At 44.7% G+C, this 19644-nt stretch overlaps 1 protein-coding gene, 3 non-coding genes and 1 pseudogene across 28 annotated transcripts in view; all 5 read left to right on the forward strand.

Annotated features, from left to right (window-relative positions):
- The window catches only part of TEX14 (testis expressed 14, intercellular bridge forming factor), a 150175-nt gene that overhangs the window by 44270 nt on the left and 86261 nt on the right, over positions 1-19644 (forward strand). The window lies entirely within an intron of this gene.
- Positions 7222-7437, forward strand: LOC147352693 (small nucleolar RNA U3). The gene has a single exon (XR_015148459.1). It is a non-coding gene; the product is annotated as a small nucleolar RNA U3 (small nucleolar RNA).
- On the forward strand, positions 8565-8757 carry LOC147352694 (small nucleolar RNA U3; annotated as a pseudogene).
- LOC147352695 (small nucleolar RNA U3) lies at positions 13158-13371 on the forward strand. The gene has a single exon (XR_015148455.1). It is a non-coding gene; the product is annotated as a small nucleolar RNA U3 (small nucleolar RNA).
- Positions 17092-17305, forward strand: LOC147352696 (small nucleolar RNA U3). Its single transcript, XR_015148457.1, has one exon. It is a non-coding gene; the product is annotated as a small nucleolar RNA U3 (small nucleolar RNA).

Below are 19644 nucleotides of genomic sequence, written 5' to 3' on the forward strand. Positions count from 1 at the left end.
GTGAGAGTTGGACTGTGAAGAAAGCTGAGCGCCAAAAAATTGATGCCTTTGAACTGTGGTGTTGGAGAAGACTCTTGAGACTCCCTTGGACTGCAAGGAGATCTAACCAGTCCATTCTGAAGGAGATCAGCCCTAGGATTTCTTTGGAAAGAATGATGCTGAAGCTGAAACTCCAGTACTTTGGCTGCCTCATGCGAAGAGTTGACTCATTGGAAAAAACTCTGAGGCTGGGAAGGATTGGGGGCAGAAGGAGAAGGGGACGACAGAGGATGAGATGGCTGGATGGCATCACTGACTCGATGGACATGAGTCTGAGTGAACTCCGGGAGTTGGTGATGGACAAGGAGGCCTGGGGTGCTGCGATTCATGGGGTCGCAAAGAGTCGGACATAACTGAGCGACTGAACTGAACTGAGAAAACTAAAAATACAACTACCATTGTTGTTGTTTAGTCACTAAGTCATATTCAACTCTTTTGTGACCCCATAGGCTGTAGCCTGCCAGGCTTCTCTGTTGGGATTTCCCAGGCAAGAATACTGGAGTGGGTTGCCATTTCCTTCTCCAGGGGATCTTTCTGACCCAGGGATTGAACCTGCATCTCCCACTTGGCAGGCAGATTCTTTACCACTGAGCTACCTGGGAAGAACTACCATATGATCCACCAATCCCAGTCCTGGGTATATATCCAGAGAAAACTCTAATTCAAAAAGACGCATGCACCCTGGTGATCATAACAGCACTATTTACAATAGCCAAGACATGGAAACAACCTAAACGTCCATTGAGAGGTGAATGGATAAAGAAGATATAGTACTTACATATAATGGAATATTCAGTTCAGTTCAGTCACTCAGTTGTGTCCGACTCCCTGCGACCCCATGAATAGCAGCACACCAGGCCTCCCTGTCCATCACCAACTCCCGGAGTTCACTCAAACTCACGTCCATAGAGTTGGTGATGCCATCCAGCCATCTCATCCTCTGTCGTCCCCTTCTCCTCCTGCCCCCAATCCCTCCCAGCATATTATTCAGCCATAAAAAGAATGAAATAATGTGATTTGCAGCAGCATGGATGGACCTAGAGATTATCATACTAAATGAAGTAAGTCAGACAGAGAAAGACAAATACCATATGATATTGCTTATATGTAGAATCTAAAAAAAAAAAATGATACAAATGAACTTACTTACAAAACAGAGTCACTGATACAGAGCTTATGGTTACCAGTGGGAAAAGGGATTGGAGGGATAAATTGGGAGATTGGGATTGACGTATGCACACTACTACATATATATATATAATAAATAATAAGAACAGGGAACTCTACTCAATACCTATAATGTCCTTTATGGGAAAATAATCTTAAAAAAAAAGGGTGATATATGTGAAATTAAAAAGACGCTTGCTCCTTGGAAGGCAAGCTATGACAAACCTAGACAGAATATAAAAAGCAGAGACCTCACTTTGCCAACAAAAGTCTGTATAGTCAAAGCTATGGTTTTTCCAGTAGTCATATATAGATGTGAGATTTGGACCATATAGAAGGCTGATTGCTGAAGAATTGATACTTCTGAATTGTGGTGCCGGAGAAGACTCTTGAGAGTCCCTTCAACTGCAAAGAAACCAAACCAGTCAATCCTAAAGGAAATCAGTCTTCAATATTCAGTGGAAGGACTGATGCTGAAGCTGCAATACCTTGGCCACCTGATGCAAAGAGCCGACTCATTGGAAAGACCCTGATGCTGGAAAAGATTGAGGGCAGGAGGAGAAGGGGGTGATGGAGAATGAGATGATTGGATGGCATCACCGACTCAATGGACATGAGTTTCAACAAACTCCAGGAGATAGTGAAGGACAGGGAAGCCCATTATGCTTTGATCCATGAGGTCACATGGACTTAGTGACTGAACAACAACAACATGTATGTGGATAACTGATTCACTTTTCTGCACAGCAGAAACTAACACAACATTGTAAATCAACTAAAGTCCAATAAAAATTAAAAACAAAAAGTCAGGAGAAGAGCGAAGTGGCCTGCATTAGGGTGGTATGTAGTCAGGTGGAGATACCTGAAGGACCCACTAACCCCTCCCACAAAAGAGCCGGCATTAGGACAAAGCCAAAGGCTATAAAGAGCATCAGCTAAGCACACAGGCCTTCGCCCCTTGTCATCTCATTGGTCCTCTCCCTACTTCAGCTCTGGACTTGTCAGAAACCGCTTGAGAGTAGAAGGATGGAAGAGCAAGGAAGAAGTTTTGATTTCACATGACAGAACAACTTATTGCCTGAAATGAATCTGTGCTTTGAGTGCCTCAAAGGGATAAAAGAGTGTGGTATCTGCCTGGGGTGCCTCTCAGGAGAGGGGAAGCGAGAACTGACAGTGTCCTGGAGGGCAGCAGAAGGAGAAAAACTTTCCTGATTGTATCCTACTTAGTTCGTCCCACTCAGTAGACCAGATACTACAGATTATGAGTTCTAAAACCCAATGGATGAGTTCTAGAACCTCAGCCCAGACCTTACTCATTTTTTTTAAGAATTTTTTTGTGTGTGGACCACTTTAAAAATCTTTCTAGAATTTGTTATATATTGCTTCTGTCTTGTGGGGGGTTTTTTTGCCCACAAGGAAGGTATATGGGATCGTAGCTCCCCGACCAGGGTTCAAACCCACACCCCCTGCATCGGAAGACAGAGTCTCAACCACTCACCACCAAGGAAGTCCCTCATTCCTCATGTTTTTAATTATATGTATAGTAATTGAGCCTTGGGATTAGAGCAGCCAAGAAAAAATGTACAGTCCTGGCTTCCATGAATATAATCCAACAGGAGACAGAGACATGAGATAGTAATTGAAGTCCTGAGACGGGCAGGGTGTGAAGGAAGCACACAAGTATATTTCAGCCTCCTGTCTGGGAGGTAGTCAAAGGAAAATTCTTAGAGAAAGTGATATTTAGGCTTAGACCCTAAAGAAGGAAAGTTGAAGTGAGAGAAGTAAAAGGTAAAAGTTGGAAGCAAGGGAAGATTAAAGTGATGCAGAGCTCAGAGGATGGCAAAGTGTGTGGATGATTTGAGCTAGAGAAGAAGGCAAAGTGGCAGGAGAGTGGCACGGGGTGAAGTTGTCAAGGTAAGCTGCAGCTCGAGGAGGCTTCATGGGCTGTTGGAAGGATTTTGGTAATAGGTGCATCTGTATTTAGGATTGTTACATCTTCCTGGTGAATTGACCCTATTAGCATTATGAGATGTCTCTCCTTATTTATCTCTGGTAATATTTCTTACCTTGAAGTCTAATTTTTCTGCTATTAATACAGCCACTTTAAGCTCCTTATAAAATATCTTTATAGAGTTAAAAGTCTTCCCTGGTGGCTCAGATGGTAAAGAGACTGCCTGCAATGTGGGAGACCTGGATTCGATCCCTGGGTCGGGAAGACCCCCCCTGGAGAAGGAAATGGCAACCCACTCCAGTATCCTTGCCTGGAAAATCCTATGGTCAGAGGAGCCTGGCAGTCTACAGTCCATGGGGTTGCAAAGAGTTGGATATGACTGAGCAACTTCACTATCACTATCACTATAGAGTTAAAATATGTCTTCTGTAGAGTGCATTGAGTTGACACTTGTATTTTAAAGTGCATTCTGATACTCTCTGCCTTTTAATTGGAGTGTTTAGTCCATTAACATTTAATGTAATTACTGATATGGCTTATTGCCGGGGTCCAGCCCCGGTGGATCCAGGGAATTCGAAGCGGGGACGGCGTCGGCGAGGATCAGGAAACAACTGCTTAATTAAACTTTAATTAAGGATATAAAGAGTAATGGAATAAGGATAGCTCAGTGAGGAAATTCAGTGGAGAAAAGAGGCTGAATAATTCATCCAGAAGGTGAGAGAAAGAACGACATGGTGAGACCAAGTTTCGGTGAACAAGGCCCGCACTTTATTTTCCAAAGTAGTTTTTATACCTTAAGTTATGCATAGAGGATAATGGGGGAAGGGGTAGAGTCATGCAGCAAGCCAGGCTTTCTTCCTGCAAACTTATCATATGCAAAAGCTTAGGTGATTTGCATCATCTTCTGGCCCGGAGGCCTGTTAACATTTTAAGACCCTTTCTTCAGAAAACTTATTTTTCTCTAAAGGTGATTGGTCAGGAGCCACCCTCCAAAAGCATTAGATAAAGTTGCATTCCTACAGAGCAAAGGTGTGGTGGGCTATAACAAGAAAAAGAATTAACTCAAGGGTCCCAGGTTACAAACATTAAAGCTACCACTTACACCAATTATATTAATCAATACACTGCCAGGGACACAGCAGGTAAGGGATATGGAAACACAGCAGCAAACATTGGCCCAACAAGTGAAAATCCCTTCACCAATACAATTTCTAATCAATCTTTTAACTACTCAAAAGAATCTGTGTTTAGACAGTTTAGAACATCTCCTGCCTCTCACAGTTGGGAGGCTCTGAGCAATCACATGTGGCCAGAAAAACCTATTCAGGCAGGCTAGAGGATTTCCAAAGGAGTTTGTAGGTTGAAACACTGTCACACCCAGGAATTATTAACTGGAGCTGTAAGCTAACTCTTTTTTCAGAGAGGTAGTGGGGGACAGCCCCCCGTAAAGTCAGAGGTGTAGGTGAAAGCACAATTCCAGCACTTCAATCTGTTTACCAACCTGGAAGTTCTCCAAATATAATCAGTTAGGGTTTTATGAAGATTGCATTATTCAGGCATGATTGATTCAACCACTGGTGACTGATCTCAGTCTCCAGCCCCTCTCTCCTGCTGGAGGCGGGACAAGATTTGAAGTGGAGGGCTGTGGCAGAGCTGAAAATCGTGGTCTTTCTTGTGACCAGCCCCATACTGAAGCTGTCTCAGAACCCCTCAGCCAAGAGTCATTTCAGCAGCATACCAAAGACACTTGTCATTCCTAATACTAAGGACATTCCAAGGATTTTAGGAGCTCTTGTGCCAAGTACCTGAGAGTAGATTTCTAGTTTTGTAAACGATTGCTCTGGCTACAGAAGGCAATGACATATTTAAGCGGAGGAAAAAAAGAGTAGGATGTGGCTTCCCTAGTGACTCAGTGGTAAAGAATCCTCCTGCCAGTGCAGGAGACCCAGGTTCAGTCCTTGATCTGGGAAGATTCCACGTGCTGCAGAGCAACTAAGACTGCGCACCGCAGCTGTTGAGCCTGTGCTCTGGAGCCCAGGAGCCACAGTTACTAAGCCTATGTGCCCTAGAGCCTGTGCTCCACAACCAGAGAAGCCACTGCAGTGAGAAGCCTGCACACCGCAACAAAGAGTAGCTCCTATTTGCCACAACTAGAAGAAAGCCTGTGCAGCACAGAAGACCCAGCACAGCCAAAAGTAAACAATAAATACATAAATGAATAAATAAGATTAAAAAAAGAAAAGAGTAGGATGACTTGTTTTTGGTTTGAGCAACTGGGTTGAATGTGGTATCACGGCCTGAAAGAGAAGTAGGTTTGGGAAAAAAGCTATTGGAAGTCAGTCTGGGCCACCTGAGTTAGACACCTGAGATTTAGGCAAGTGGCGTGTCAAATGGAAGGCGGAGTATATGAGCCCGCAGCCCAGAATAGACCTGTCTGCAAATCCATGCTGAAACCAAGGATGATCTAGAGAAGATGGCCAAGAACCCTGCTGGTAGGAACCTCACTCTCTTATAGACAGGTTGCCCTTATTGGAGCAAGAGTAGAGAAAAAGGGAGGGGAGGTGGTTGGAAATAATTATATCAGTAACCAGGTTGAGGGAAAGAATGATACATTCATTGATTCATCATTCATTCAGTAGTATGCATTTGCTGGGCAGCTACAGTGGCTGGCAACTGGCTGGAGATGCAGAGAGCAATATGACCTGCTTCCTGCTTTTAAAGACCTCACAGTTGAGTAGGGGAAAAAATGCATTTATAACTCAGAGAGCTATGTACACAAAGCACAGTGTGGTCACTGTTAGCTGGGAAGCTGAAGGGAGGCATCCAGGAGAGATGAGAAGAACTGAGAATCTGCTCATAGGAGGCCAAGATTGGCATGCATGGAGAGAAGTCCACAGAAAGGTTAGAGGAGCAGAGAATGTATACGGAAGGGCTGAGACCAGAGACAAGGGGTTCTTGTGTGAAAGTGACTGGAAGGGACCTTAAAATTCTTTAAGACTTAAGGAACTGCTCAACTAGAGGTGGTAGGATGAGATGAAATGCATCACAGTAACATGAAAAAATGTGGTTGATTCAGAAAACCACGGACTGCATGTTCACAGAGCACTGTGCTTTCTGGCATGCTGGAAGACCTGGGGCAGAAACGTCTTTACAACAGGAAGTTAAGTGACAGTTACACAGCATCGTAGGTAAGGTGTGTTCTTTGAGGAGAAGCTGGGACTAACTCTTGCCACAAGTAAATGGTTTGGCTTCCTGTGAGATGTGGAAGCCAGGAAGATCAGTCATTCACGACCAAAGTTTGAGATGGTGTATGTAATGCTTTCTTAGAGAAATGAACTTGACTGGAGCTCAGGCCGCCTGATGCAGACACCGTGGTTTTCCAGAAAGAACCGGGCTTGATCAAGTGCCACAGGTACCTAGTAGCACCTGTGGTTCCCTTGAGGAGCTTTGTGACAGGTGCTCCAGCCAGCTGTGTGAGAATGGGGACATAACCACACCCTTTCCCTTTAGAGCAGGAAGTGAGACCATGGGTTAAAATGCCTTATTCGTGGAGAAGACGTTCATAAACCACCGTGGGTGCCTTTGTTACTATGCAGGATTAGACTAGTTCTCTGTGTTTTCTCCTCCCTCCTCGCCCCCACCTCTCTTTCAAGACAAAAGAAACCTGGCCTCTCCAAGCAGGCGGACTTCAGCAGGCAGAGGCCGTCCACGCGGACCGGTGGCAGGAAGCGTGCGCTCGGCCTGCAGAGGGGCGCGGCGACCCTGCCTGGGTGCGGAGCTCGGGATGCGGTGGCTGGGGCGACGGCAGGCTGGAGTAGGAGTCGGAAGCGGCCGCCTGCGATTGGGTGCCAGGAAGCCGTATGCTAATGAGGCGTACTGCGGCTTTGAAGTGTTTCTGGGCTATTTCCGAGCGAATATGGTATTTTGAAGTTTGCCGTTTTACCAAGTTTCAGGATGTAATATGGAAAATGTTTGTGAGGCGGCGAGGGGAGCGACACAAGTGTGGCCGTCAGTAGAAAGTGAGCGGCTCCCGCAGACCCAGCAGCGGCTGGCCGGTAGAAGTTAAGACTATACTTTCAGGGATCATTTCTATAGTTCGTTACTAGAGAAGTTTCTCTGATCGTGTAGAGTACCCGAAACCACGAGGAAGAGACGCAGCGTTTTCTCCTGAGCGTGAAGTTGGCGTTTGGTGCTGCTTGATGCAGCTGCCATCGGCCGTTGATGATCGTTCTTCTCTCCCGTCTGGGAGAGTTAGAAGGAGAAAACGCCGTCTGAGTGGTTTCGTTCCTATTATGATGTTCTGAAAAGTAAGATTTCTGTGGTATTAGTTTTTTAGCTACATGGCGAATTGAGTTTGAGTTTTCTATGTCGCTGAAATTTGCTGGGTTTTAGGAGTTGAGGATGAACAAGGAGGTATGGCATGCTGTGGTTTAAGGAGTCGCAGAGTCGTACATGACTGGACTGGAGTATACCGTTGAGGTTTAGGCTTTAATTTTGGTTTGAGGAAGCTTTCTCAGCGTTAGAGTGGTTTTCCAAGAGTCAGTTCTTTATATCGGCTGACCAAGCTACTGGAATTTCAGTTTCAGCATCAGTCCTTACAGGGAATATTCAGGATTGATTTTGTTTAGGAAGGATTGTTTGGATCTCCTTGCAGTCCAAGGGACTCTGAACAGTCTCCTCCAACAACAGTTCAAAAGCCTCAATTTTTCGGTGCTTAGCTTTCTTTATAGTTCAAATCACATCCACACATGACTACTGGAAAAACCATAGATTTTTAGTCTCGTCCAATTCTTTGTGATCTCATGGGCTGTATGTAGTGTGCTAGTCTTCTCTATCCATAGGGATTCTCCAGGCAAGAGTACCAGAGTAGGTAGCCGTGCTCTTTTCTAGGGGATCTTTCCAAGCCAAGGATTGAGCCCACATCTCCCACGTTGCAGGTTTTGTTTTGTTTTTTTAATTGTCTGAGGCATGAGGGAAAGCCACACCGTGTGCACTCCCCCCCCCCCCCCAAAAGAATCTGCCTTTATATGAGAAATGTCACTATCTATACAAAGTGTGTGGCTGCTGTGATCCCTAAAGGAAATAAGTCCTGATTATTCATTAGCAGGACTGATGCTGATGCTCAAACTGAAATTCCAGTACTCTGGCCACTTGCTGAGAACTGACTCATTGGAAAAGACCCTGATGCTGGAAAAGATTGAAGGCAGGAGTAGAAGGGGATGACAGAAAATGAGATGGTTGGATGGCATCACCTACTCGATGGATGTGAGTTTGAGTAAACTCCGGGAGTTGTTGATGGACAGGGAGGCCTCACGTGCTGCAGTGCCTGGGGTCGCAAACAGCCAGACGCGACTGAGCAACTGAACTGACTGCCATGACCCCAGCAGAGGTTCTGGGGTTAAAGCAACTGTATGTTTTAAGAGATTTCTCTAGATTGTTACTGGAAAGTTTCTGTGTGGAGTCCTCAAAGGCCACAAGGAGGCAGGTTTTCTTCCAGAATGTGAAGTCAGCTCTTGATGTTGCATTTGTAACTGCCTTTTGCCTTTGATGACTGTTCTTTTCCCCTGGAGGAGTAAGAGGCGGGGAACACTATCTGTGATTTTTCCAATGAAACGAGGGGGGAGTTTCTCTGATGCAATTTTAAGTTTTTGTTTTCTGATTGGATTTACAGGTCATGAGCTCCTTCACACATTAGGGGTGGCCCAAGGGTATTAAGGGCTTCCCTCACAGCTCAGTTGGTAAAGAATCCGCCTGCAATGCAGGAGATATCAGTTCGATTCCTGATTCCTGGGTTGGGAAGATCTGCTGGAGAAGGGATAGGCTACCCTGCTGGGGACCAGCCCCAGCTGATCCAGGGTATTCAAAGGAGAGACGGCCTAGGCGACTATTTATATGCTAATTAGAGATATAGAGAACAATAGAATGAGGATAGCTCAGTAGGAAAATTCAGTGGAGAAAAGAAGCTGAGTAGCTTGGTTTACGCGGGAGACCAATAAAACTTCAAGACAAGAAGTTTGCACCACTTATGTAGGCCGCAGGCGCCCTCTCGAATAGCGGAAGGTGCCTCACCCTAGACACCTTCTCGAGTGGGTCTTAGAAGCTCAGGCATAATGAGTAAGCGTGGTGGGTTCCGCGCTCCAGATGGAGACTCAGCTGGAAGTTAAAGGGAAGAATGACATGGGGAGACCAAGCGCTGGTGAACAAGGCCCATAGCTTTATTTTTAACAGGGGCTTTTATACCCTAAGTTACACATAGAGGATAATAGGGGATGCAAAGTCAGCAGTCTTTGATTCTTATCAAAAACCAAGGTTTCTTTCCTGCAAATTTATCGTATACAAATGGTTTAGGTGATTTATATCATCTTCTAGCCAGAAGGCCTACTAACATTTTATGACTCTTGACAAGGACTTATCAACAAAGACTTATTTTCTCTAAGAGTAATTATTTTAAGGTTTGGCACCATCTTCCAAAGATAAAATTGCATTCCTATAGGGCGGATGTGTAATGGGTTTACAACAAAGGAAAGAATTTATTACCTTAAGGGTCTAAAGTTACTAACACCAAGGCCACTACTTATTTTTTACTATATACCAACTATTAATTAATACACATTCAAGGATACAATTCAGGGGATGTGAAAACTTGGCAACAAGCATTGACTCATCAATGAAATCCTTTACTAGTTTATTCTGACAGTTTTTAACTCTCTGAGAGGCTCTAAGCTATTTGAATATCTTAAGCTTCCCGTGCCTCTGGAGGCTAGGAGACTGTAAACAATCGTATGCATAGCTGCAGGAGGCCGGGTAAACTTGTCAGGCGAGTTAGAGAGCCATCTGAGGGGTTTGGATTTAAACACTCCTAATTGCCCAGGAACTTTATTAATTGGAGCTGTAAGTTAACTCTTTGACAGAGAGAGAGCGAGATGGTGGTAGGGGACAGCCCCCAGTAAAGTCAGAGGTGAGAGCACAAAGCAATAAAGTAGGCAGACTCTGGTTTTTGGGGGGAAAATGCTCGAGAATATCCGGGGGGACTCCTGAGGCTCGATCCCGCCTTTGCGTATGCTGAGCCTCCTTCCTCATGACCTTTGTCATGAGCAGAATGCCTCACCGGCTCCCCGCACTACCCACTCTAGTGTTTTGAACTGTATAATCCATGGGGTCTCAAAGAGTCAGACAGGATTGACTGACTTTCACTTTCACTTTCAAGGGTATTAAAACAAAGTTACTTTGCTTCCTGTACTCTCCTGTCAGTCAAGTCACTCTTCTGAAACATGTAGGCAGACATCACTTCCTGTCCTCTATAGTGATTTCTTTCTCTGTATCTCAGTCTAAGCTAAGGAAATAGAATATGTGTAGGCTTAGGATTTATAAGACTTTAGTCCAGAGGAGGAGTGAAAGAAGGCAGAATTTGGTCGAACCATGGTGGACAGAAAGCTAAGGGCAGCTATTGAAGGAGAGTGACCGCATCTGCTGTGTGTTTTAAGGTCACTCTAAAAGCTCTGTGGCAGTTATACTTTTCGGGAGGGGTGAGTTTGCACAGAGGAACCTGGCGGGCTACAGTTTATGGAGTCACAAAGAGTAAAACATGACTTAGTGCCTAAACAACAGCAATGAGGTGGCAAGTGTGAAGGCCAGTTAGGCACCTGCTGCATTCATCTGCTTGGGAGAAGGTGAAGTGATGATAGAGAAAGAGGAGATCTGTGAGATACATAAGTGGTAAAGTTGACAGGAATTGGGATTGATTTGTTGACAAAATTCAACTAACAAGAAGAAGGGGGAAAAATGGGAGTTTTATTTGAGCTAATCTGAGGATTAACCTGAGAAGCAGACTCTCAGAAAGCTGTTAGAAGTCGAAGACAGTCATATACATTTTCCAAAGAATTGTACATCAAAATGACATACTGGTATTTTATATAAAGTTCACCAAGGAACCAGGTAGTCCCAGTGAACTTGTACAAAGTAAGCAGCAAGTCACCATGCCCTCCTACAAAGGTGAGAAAGAATGAAATTCTTTTAAGAAATCCCATTGCTAATGTCAAAAGAAAGAAAAAAAAAATATGGTTGACCAGCACTCCCATTTTTGAGGGACTCTGATTAATGTGTAATGATGCACATTGCATTTGATGGAGGAAGCCCAAGCAAACACACAGAATTTTAGGCTTAATTTTTTCATGTTCTGCTTTGAAATATAAACCATAAATTTCATTTCATTGGGATCACTGAAGACATGAGTGAGGGGAGCTGTCAAGGATAACTGTCAGGTCTTCTGACTTGATCAAATGTGTGGATAATAATTCCTTGTGTTAATGGGGGAAATGGAGGAGGAACTGAATTAGGTAGAGCAATGGGGTGGGCAGTGATGACAGAGTTCAGTTGGAGCAGGTTTAGGAGAAATTTCTGACCTTCAGCAAATGAATGGCAAAGGAGTTAGAACTCCCACAGCAGACCCTGAAGAAGCAGACTCCCCAGGCCTTGGCCTTACCTAGAAAATCCTCAGACATTGGCCTGCCTGCCCTCCCCTCTTCCTCCTACCCTGTGTTCTCTAGCTGTCTTCCAGTTGCTGTAACACACAACCTTGTTCCTTTCTTTGGGTCATTGTATTCATTGTTTTCTCCACTTAAATGCAACCTCCAAAAGGACGCCTTCCCTGAGCACCCAAATCTGAAGTGGCCGTCAAATCCCTCTCTGTTTGAACTCTTATCCTCTGCATGCCTCATCATCTCATCCTCTCAGGTAATTGTTGTCATCTCCCTCCCCTACCAGAGTGTAAGCTTTTTGTGAGAGTAGGGACCTCTGTTTGCCCAGTACCTAGAGTAATCTTTAGCACATAGAAAACACAGCTGGGTGAAACCTACCAGCTCTGCTATTAACAGACCTCAACAGGTTCCTTAGTCTTTCTGTGCCTCAGTCCCCCTGTCTGTAAAAATGGGATGATATTTGTATAATCACTTAAAATGATGACTGGTGGCTGGCAAGCTGGTGCAAATACTAGGTAGCAGTTTTATAGTTTCACTCTTTCTAATTGGGATGCTGGGGAAGACTCTTGAGAGTCCTTTAAACTGCAAAGAGACCAAACCAGTCAATCCTAAAGGAAATCATCCCTGAATATTCATTGGAAGGACTGATGCTGAAGCTGAAGCTTGAATACTTTGGCCACCTGATGCGAAGAGCCAACTCATCGGAAAGACCCTGATGCTGGGAAAGATTGAAGGCAGGAGGAGAAGGGGGTGACGGAGGATGAGATGGTTGGATGGCATCACCGACTCAATGGACAAGAGTTTGAGCAAACTCAGAGAAAAAGTGAAGACAGGGAAGCCCGAGGTGCTGCAGTGCAGCACTCGGGGTTGCAAAGTGTCAGATATGACTTAACGACTGAACTATAACAACAGTTTCATAGTTAGCACTCATTATTTGCGAAGGGAAGAAGGATGTCAGCGCAACAACCAGCTTCGTTTTAAAAACTGATGAAGTGTGAACTGGTAGTGCAGTCCTGTGGCAAAAACCCCAAAGGTTCTGTTTTCCAGCTCTGATTCTCACCCACCCAGCCCCCATCTCTGCTTTAGTCATGGTAACCTCTTAACAGAGTTTGAAACTCTGACTTCTTCGAGAGCCTTGAATGCAGCTGCTAAGACTGAGTAATCAGTGGAATCAGCTAGGTTCTCAGGAGCAAAGGCAGACACCCGCCCTTTCCTGTACAGCTTTCAGGGGCGGGGCTGCTTTAGTCCATCTGTGTAGCAAATGCCTCCTGGCATTGTTGTGATTGGCTGTCACTCTGTATTATGTAAATTAAGTTTGATTTTTAAAAACTGTTAAATTATATTTTCAGTGAAAATGCTCAAATGAGTTGATAAGTGACAGCATTTGAAAGCTGTATTGCAAGAGCTCTTTCTGTTTTTTTCCCAGTAGAAGAAAAAATGGCCAAGTGGTGGGGAAACTGTGTTGCCCTCAGTGAAAAGTTCACAGCTAGCACAGACCCAGCTGTGGCCGGGGGCTGGAGGTTAAGACTATACTTTCAGGGATCATTTCTATAGTTTGTTACTAGAGAAGTTTCTCTGAATGTGTAGAGCACCCGAAACCATGAGGAGGAGATACAGTGTCCTCTCCTGAGCGTGAAGCTGGTCCTTGGTGTTGCTTCTGCAGCTGCCACTGGCCATTGATGATCGTTCTTCTCTTCCTTTGGGAGAGTAAGAGGGAGAGGACACCGTCTGAGTGGTTTCACTTACAATTGATCTTTCCCTAAGAAAAGGAATCATTTTATGTTTCTTCTTTAACTCACCTGTGTTTTAGCTATGTTTTAAAAACGTGTACCTCATCAGGCTTAATTTACATAATGCAGAGTGACAGCCAGTCACAACCCAAGTCTTTATAAGCCCAGAAGGCATTTGCTGCATAGATTGACTAATGCGGGCCCCACCCCTGAAAGCTGTAAAGGAAACAGATGTGAATACCTGACCAAATGACATGCCTTTTGAGAAATCTATATTCAGGTCAGGAAGCAACGGTTAGAACTGGACTGACTGTTAGAACAACGGACTGGTTCCAGATAGGAAAAGGAGTACGTCAAGGCTGTATATTGTCACCTTGATTATTTAACTTATATGTGGAGTACATCATGAGAAACGCTGGGCTGGAAGAAGCACAAGCTGGAATCAAGATTGCCGGGAGATATGTCAATAACCTCAGATATGCAGATGCCTCTTGAAGAAAGAGGAGAGTGAAAAAGTTGGCTTCAAGCTCAACATTCAGAAAACGAAGATCATGGCATCTGGTCCCATCACTTCATGGGAAATAGATGGGGAAACAGTGTCAGACTTTATTTTTTGGGGCTCCAAAATCACTGCGGATGCTGACTGACACTTACTCCTTGGAAGGAAAGTTATGACCAACCTAGATAGCATATTCAAAAGCAGAGACATTACTTTGCCAGCAAAGGTCCATCTAGTCAAGGCTATGGTTTTCCCAGTGGTCATGTATGGATGTGAAAGTTGGACTGTGAAGAAGGCTGAGCGCCGAAGAATTGATGCTTTTGAAGTGTGGTGTTGGAGAAGACTCTTGAGAGCCCCTTGGACTGCAAGGAGATCCAACCAGTCCATTCTAAAGGAGATCAGCCCTGGGATTTCTCTGGAAGGAATGATGCTAAAGCTGAAACACAGTACTTTGGCCACCTCATGCGAAGAGTTGACTCATTGGAAAAGACTGATGCTGGGAGGGATTGGGGGCAGGAGGAGAAAGGGACAACAGAGGATGAGATGGCTGGATGGCATCACTGACTCTATGGACGTGAGTCTGAGTGAACTCCGGGAGTTGGTGATGGACAGGGAGGCCTGGCATGCTGTGGTTCATGGGGTCGAAAAGAGTCAGACACTACTGAGTGACTGAACTGACTGACCTTATTGCCAGTGGCCTTTGCACAGCGCTGGAGGGTTTCTCTTTTATAGCTCTGTGTGTGCTGAGTCATTCCAGTCATATTTGTCTGTGTGTCATGTGAGCTGTCTCTAACCTGACAAGTTTATCATGGGTTCCCTAGGCAAATGCACTGAAATGGGTTGCCATCTTCTTTCCAGGGTATTTTTCTCCAGCCAGGGATTGAACCCGCGTCTCTTTTTGCTCTTTACCACTATCGCCATTATTAGTCAGTGTTAAACCTCTTTTACTCTCATTGCTATTAAATGTCTGTAGTTCTTCCATGAGTTTCTCTTTATGGATCTATAGTGGCCAAGCTTTCATTGTAAGCCTAAATTAGTTCTCGGTCCTCTTGAAATATTGGGAGCGGTGAGAGGAGCAGTTTATGCTCTGGAATATGCCTCCTGTTCTTTTCTGTTCTGTGAAGTCGCTCAGTCGTGTCCGACTCTTTGCGACCCCATGGACTGTAGCCCACCAGGCTTGTCTGTCCATGGGATTCTCCAGGCAAGAATACTGGAGTGGGGTACCATTTCCTTCTCCAGGGGATCTTCCCGACCCAGGGATCGAACCTGGGTCCCCCACATTGCAGGCAGACGCTTTAACCTCTGAGCCACCAGGGAAGCCCCAGGAATATGCCTTGGTCTGTCATTTACTAGTTGTGGGTTCCTGGGAAGTTCCTTGACCCCAATCTGTCTCTCTGTGTAAATGAATACAAATACCATTAACACATAGAGCTGTCATTAACGGTGAAATTAGATAAAGCAAGGACAATAGGTGAGCACTCCTTTCCCCCTTTGTGAGAATGCCCCTCCTTTAAATGAGAAATCCCTCTTTCTCCAGTCTTTGCTGTAGCAGCACCACCCACTGAATTGCCAACATGTCAATCTTTGAAACCTCTTTCCCTGACACCCCACTCCTCCTCCTGCAGCAAGCCCACCAGTGAGTCCCATCCTACCAACTGAATTTCCAGAGTAGCCCACGTTTCTCCTTCTTCCTTGCAAGCTATCATGATCTCTCCTTCAGACACCTTGCTTGCAGTGGCCTCGGAACTGGTCTTCACAGCTTCCAGCCTCTCAATGGCTTCCCTCACACTTAAAATCCAGCCTCCCCGGGAGTTGGACTTGCCTAGAAAATCCTCAGACATTGGCCTGCCTGCTCTTCCTCCTACCCTGTGTTCTCTAGCTGTCTTCCAGTTGCTGGAACACACAACCTTGTTCCTTTCTTTGGGTCATTGTATTCATTGTTTTCCCCACTTAAATGCAACCTCCAAAGAGAGGCCTTCCCTGAGCACCCAAATCTGAAGTGGCCGTCAAATCCCTCTCTGGACTCTTATCATCCTCTGCATGCCTCATCATCTCATCCTCTGGGTAATTGTTGCCATCTCTCTCCCCTAGCAGGGTGTAAGCTTTTTGTGAGAGTAGGGACCTCTGTTTGCCCAGTACCTAGAGTAATCTTTAGCACATAGAAAGCCAAACCAGGATGATGGTTAAGGTGACACCTACCAGCTCTGCTATTGACAGACCTCAGGCCAGTTACCCGAGGCCTTTCTGTGCCTTAGTCCCCCATCCATAAAAATGGGACGATTATACTCATATTGGTCTCATAGTTAAAGCAGTTAAAATGATGAATGGTGCTGACAAACTCACAATAAATAGTAGCTAGTATTGGCAATGGCACCCCACTCCAGTACTCTTGCCTGGAAAATCCCATGGACAGAGGAGCCTGGTAGGCTGCAGTCCATGGGGTTGCTAAGAGTCGGGCACAACTGAGTGACTTCACTTTCACTTTTCACTTTCATGCATTGGAGAAGGAAATGGCAACGCACTCCACTGTTCTTGCCTGGAGAATCCCAGGGATGGGGGAGCCTGCCATCTATGGGGTCACACAGAGTTGGACACGACTGAAGCCACTTAGCAGTAGCAGCAGCAGTATTGTCATAGTTGGCACTCAGGTATTTGTCAGGAGAAGAAATAATGTCAAAGACAGCAGCCAGCTTTATTTTAAAAATTCAGAAAGTGTGAACAGGTAGTGTAATCCTGTGGCAAAACCCCCAAAGGTTCTGTTTTCCAGAGCTGGTTGTCAGCCACCCAGTCCCCGTCTCTGCCTCAGTCATGGTGACCTCTTATTACTTCTTGGACAGGGTTGAATGCAGCTGCTAAGGTTGAGTTATCAGTGGAATCAGCTAGGTTCTCAGGAGCAAAGGCAGACACCCGCCCTTTCCTTTACAGCTTTCAGGGGCGGGGCAGCTTTAGTCCATCTGTGTAGCAAATGCCTCCTGGCATTGTTGTGATTGGCTGTCACTCTGTATTATGTAAATTAAGTTTGATTTTTTTAAAATGTTAAATTACATTTTCAGTGACAATGTTCAAATGAGTTGGTAAGTGACAGCATTTGAAAGCTGTATTGTAAGAGCTCTTTCTGCTTTTTTTCCCAGCAGAAGAAAAAATGGCCAAGTGGTGGGGAAACTGTGTTGCCCTCAGTGAAAAGTTCACAGCTAGCACAGACCTGGCAGCGGCCGCGGGCTGGAGGTTAAGACTATACTTTCAGGGATCATTTCTATAGTTTGTTACTAGAGAAGTTTCTCTGAATGTGTAAAGCACCCGAAACCATGAGGAGGAGATGTAGTGTCCTCTCCTGAGCGTGAGGCTGGTCCTTGGTGTTGCTTCTGCAACTGCCACTGACCATTGATGATCGTTCTTCTCTTCCTTTGGGAGAGTAAGAGGGAGAAGACACCGTCTGAGTGGTTTTGTTTATAACTGGTTTGTTGAAAGCAGTGTACTGTCACTTTTATGTGATATAATTAGGCTTGTTGGGTTATGTTTTAAGTGTTTGTGGAATGGGTCTGGTGTTTGCTATGACCAGTGCATATTCTTGGCAGAATTCTATTAGCCTTTGTCCTCTGTACTCTGGCCAAATTTTCCTATTGACTCCACATGTTTCTTCACTCCTCTATAATGAAAAGGACATCTTTTGGGGGGGTATTAATTCTAGGAGGTCCTGTAGGTTTTCCTAAAACCTTTTGACTTTAGCTTCCTCAGTATTACTAGTTGGGGGCATAGACTTGGATTACCATGATATTGAATGGTTCGCCTTGAAAATAAACAGATCATTCTGTTGTTTTTGAAATTGCATCCATGTATTGCATTTTGGACTCCTGTTGTTACGATGGCTACTCCATTTCTTCTAAGGGATTCTTGCCCACAGTGAGTAGATATAGTGATCATCTGAGTTAAATTCCCCCATTCCAGTATATTTTATTTTGCTGATTCCTAAAATGTCAACGTTCACTCTTGCCATCTCCTGTTTGATCACTTCCAATTTGCCTTGATTCATGGACCTAACTTTCCAGGTTCCTATGCAATATTGCTCTTAATAGCATCGGACCTTGATTCCATCACCAGTCACATCCACAACTGTGTGTTGGACAGATGGAAATCAACAGATGGTCAACACTGAAATCAGATTGATTATATTCTTTGCAGCCAACGATGGAGAAGCTCTATTGCTATTGCTAAGTCACTTCAGTCGTGTCTGACTCTGTGTGACCCCGTAGATGGCAGCCCACCAGGCTTGCCCGTCCCTGGGATTCTCCAGGCAAGAACGCTGGAGTGGGTTGCCATTTCCTTCTCCAACTCAGGAAAGTGAAAAGTGAAAGTGAAGTCGCTCAGTCGTGTCCGACCGACTCTTCGAGACCCCATGGACTGAAGCCCACTAGGCTCCTCCATCCATGGGATTTTCCAGGCAAGAGTACTGGAGTGGGGTGCCATTGCCTTCTCCGGAAGAAGCTCTATACAGTTTGCAAAAACAAGACCGGGTGCTGACTGTGGCTCAGATCATGATTACTTATTGCCAAATTCAGACTTAAGTTGAAGAAAGTAGGGAAAATGACTAGACCATTCAGATATGACCTAAATCAAATCCCTAACAATTATACAGTGGCAGTGAAATATAGATTTAAGGGACTAGATCTGATAGAGTGACTGATGAACTATGAATGGAGGTTCATGACACTGTACAGGAGACAGGAAGCAAGACCATCCCCAAGAAAAAGAAATGCAAGAAAGCAAAATGGCTGTCCGAGGAGGCCTTAAAATAGCTGTGCAAAGAGAAGCCTAAAGCAAAGGAGAAAAGGAAAGATATACCCATTTGAATGCAGAGTTCTAAAGAATAGCAAGGAGAGATAAGAAACCCTTCCTTAGTGATCAGTGCAAAGAAATAGAGGAAAACAATAGAATGGGAAAGACTAGAGATCTCTTCAAGAAAATTAGAGATACCAAGGGAACATTTCATGCAAAGATGGGCTTAATAAAGGACAGAAATGGTATGAACCTAACAAGCAGAAGATAGTAAGAAGAGGTGGTAAGAATACACAAAAGAACCGTACAAAAAAGATTTTCATGACCCAGACAATCACGATGGTGTGATCACTCACCTAGAGCCAGACATCCTGGAATGTGAAGTCAAGTGGGCCCTTAGTGGAGGTGATGGAATTCCAGCTGAGCTATTTCAAATCCTAAAAGATGATGCTGTGAAAGTGCTGCACTCAATATGCCAGCACATTTGGAAAACTCAGCAGTGGCCACAGGACTGGAAAAGGTCAGTTTTCATTCCAATCCCAAGGAAATGCAATGCCAAAGAATACTCAAACTACCACACAATTGCAGTCATCTCAAATGCTAGCAAAGTAATGCTCAAAATTCTCCAAGCCAGGCTTCAAGAATTATGTGAACTGTGAACTTCCAGATGTTCAAGCTGGTTTTAGAAAAGGCAGAGGAACCAGAGATCAAATTGCCAACATCCGCTGGATCATCGAAAAAGCAAGAGAGTTCCAGAAAAAAACATCTATTTCTGCTTTATTGACTATGCCAAAGCCTTTGACTGTGTGGATCACAATAAACTATGAAAAATTCCTAAAGTGATGGAAATACCAGACCACTTGACCTGCCTTCTGAGAAATATGTATTGCAGGTCAGGAAGCAACAGTTAGAGCTGGACATGGAACAACAGACTGGCTCCAAATAGGAAAAGGAGTACCTCAAGGCTATATATTGTCACCCTGCTTATTTAATTTATATGCAGAGTAC

Source organism: Bos grunniens, chromosome 19 (assembly GCF_055505025.1).
Source record: "Bos grunniens cultivar Pamir isolate PY7600 chromosome 19, Bosgru_T2T1.0, whole genome shotgun sequence".
Classification (NCBI taxonomy): domain Eukaryota; kingdom Metazoa; phylum Chordata; class Mammalia; order Artiodactyla; family Bovidae; genus Bos; species Bos grunniens.